Here is a 2,500-nt window from a genome sequence, read left to right on the forward strand (position 1 = left end):
CCTCACAACTCCAAGCCTATTCCCATGATGTCACAAGCATTTTCCTACCAATATGGTGCTACAATACACACAGCTCATTGGCTGTTTGTGTCACTTGACCTGTTAATCACCTGTTAATTGATTACAATCGCCTGTTATTTTCCTACCAACTCCTATGTAACACAATACTATCAATAAACGCCACTATAATCATAAAAGGAAGGAAATGGCATTGTGTTGCTGTAAATCATTACCAACCTTTTTCATACTAAGGAGCCCTATGATGAGATTTGGTCTCTCAGATGCAAATCTGATTTTTTTTTTTTTTTTTAATGTAGCCTAGATATGATTTTGTCCAGAATTCCATATATATTAGGTTGAGAGACAACATAGAATGCTGGAATCCTCTCAAGGACCACTGGTGGTCTTCTGTGCCCCTTTTCGCTGGGGACACGGAGCTGCTGCTGCACTGACGCTCTGCCCGCCTGTCTGTGACCAGCTGCTTGCCCAGTCGTATGCAGCGGTTGCCGCAAACAGATGCGGGATTCCCACAATCCTGTATCCAATTTCAGATACTGATTGTGCAGAAAAATCGCACACCAGCGATTTTTGTTTGTGTTTGTTTGTTGTTGTTTTGTGAGGGCTACAAAGGGAGGAGGCTGTTTCGCCTCTATGAGCAGCCGCCAGCCGGGCTGAGGAGGAGGGAGGAGGGAGGAGGGAGGGAGGAAGGAGGAGGAGAATGTTCCAGTACCCCGCTGCAGCTCTGCGCTCGAGAGGAAAAGCAGAGGTGCAAACTTTTGACAAGAATCATGGAAAAGGGAGAAACAAAAATTAAAAAGGGACTTCATGGAGGTCTATATGGCAAGTTGGACAAGGGCATAACTTGGAGAAATCTCGCATTGTGTTACCCCAGAGCGGGGGCTTTGTCCTATTGTGCGGTGTGCTGCGGTAACCAGCCTCGCGTCACTAGTCTCTTTTAACGTAAGTTAGACAAGCCACACACACACATGGGAGAAAAATAATTCAATTTCTAGTTCGCCACTGAATGGCCAAATTGATATAACTTTCAACCATTTTGAGCAACGCTGCTTCCATACAGGCCACCAGCGTTGGCTAGTTGTTGATATTTATAAAGATATTGCACCTCTCATATAAATTCTTTTCGAGGCGGTGGGCAAACTGTAATGGCGTCGATTTCCGGAGAAAAATTCCTGAGCTGAGCACAGCCAAAGAGTATAGTATAGACAAGAGGATACGTCATTTCTTGGTTTTTCCCATAGGTTTTTTCAAATCAAGCAGCATGCCGTTTTGTTACATATCTGGGTGGTAAGTCCCCCTTTAAATAAGAAAAGCAGTTGAAATGGACTTTGAAAAAAAGCTGGAGGTCGAATCCGTCATCGGCTAATGTATACGCCCGTCCGCCACCCCGACCACAATGCCCTTGCTGGCAACCACTTTATTTCATTGTCTCACTCCCGTGGCATGGATTTCAGACATCATGGGAGTATAGAGAAGTGTATTGGACTAACCTGCACGTTGTGGGAGTTCTAGAGAAGTGTATTGGACTAACCTGCACATTGTGGGAGTTCTATAGAAGTCTATTGGACTAACCTGCACGTTGTGGGAGTTCTAGAGAAGTCTATTGGACTACCCTGCACGTTGTGGGAGTTCTAGAGAAGTCTATTGGACTAACCTGCATGTTGTGGGAGTTCTAGAGAAGTCTATTGGACTACCCTGCACGTTGTGGGAGTTCTAGAAAAGTCTATTGGACTACCACTGCACGTTGTGGGAGTTCTAGAGAAGTATATTGGACTACCATGCACGTTGTGGGAGTTCTAGAGAAGTCTATTGGACTACGCTGCACGTTGTGGGAGTTCTAGAGAAGTCTATTGGACTACCCTGCACGTTGTGGGAGTTCTATAGAAGTATATTGGACTAACCTGCACGTTGTGGGAGTTCTAGAGAAGTCTATTGGACTACCCTGCACGTTGTGGGAGTTCTAGAGAAGTCTATTGGACTAACCTGCATGTTGTGGGAGTTCTAGAGAAGTCTATTGGACTACCCTGCACGTTGTGGGAGTTCTAGAAAAGTCTATTGGACTACCACTGCACGTTGTGGGAGTTCTAGAGAAGTATATTGGACTACCATGCACGTTGTGGGAGTTCTAGAGAAGTCTATTGGACTACGCTGCACGTTGTGGGAGTTCTAGAGAAGTCTATTGGACTACCATGCACGTTGTGGGAGTTCTAGAGAAGTCTATTGGACTACGCTGCACGTTGTGGGAGTTCTAGAGAAGTCTATTGGACTACCACTGCACGTTGTGGGAGTTCTAGAGAAGTCTATTGGACTACCATGCACGTTGTGGGAGTTCTAGAGAAGTCTATTGGACTACGTTGCACGTTGTGGGAGTTCTAGAGAAGTCTATTGGACTATGCTGCACGTTGTGGGAGTTCTAGAAAAGTATATTGGACTACCCGGCATGTTGTGGGAGTTCTAGAAAAGTATATTGGACTACCACTGC

Source organism: Poromitra crassiceps (genome assembly GCF_964638095.1).
Source record: "Poromitra crassiceps genome assembly, chromosome: 5".
NCBI lineage: Eukaryota > Metazoa > Chordata > Actinopteri > Beryciformes > Melamphaidae > Poromitra > Poromitra crassiceps.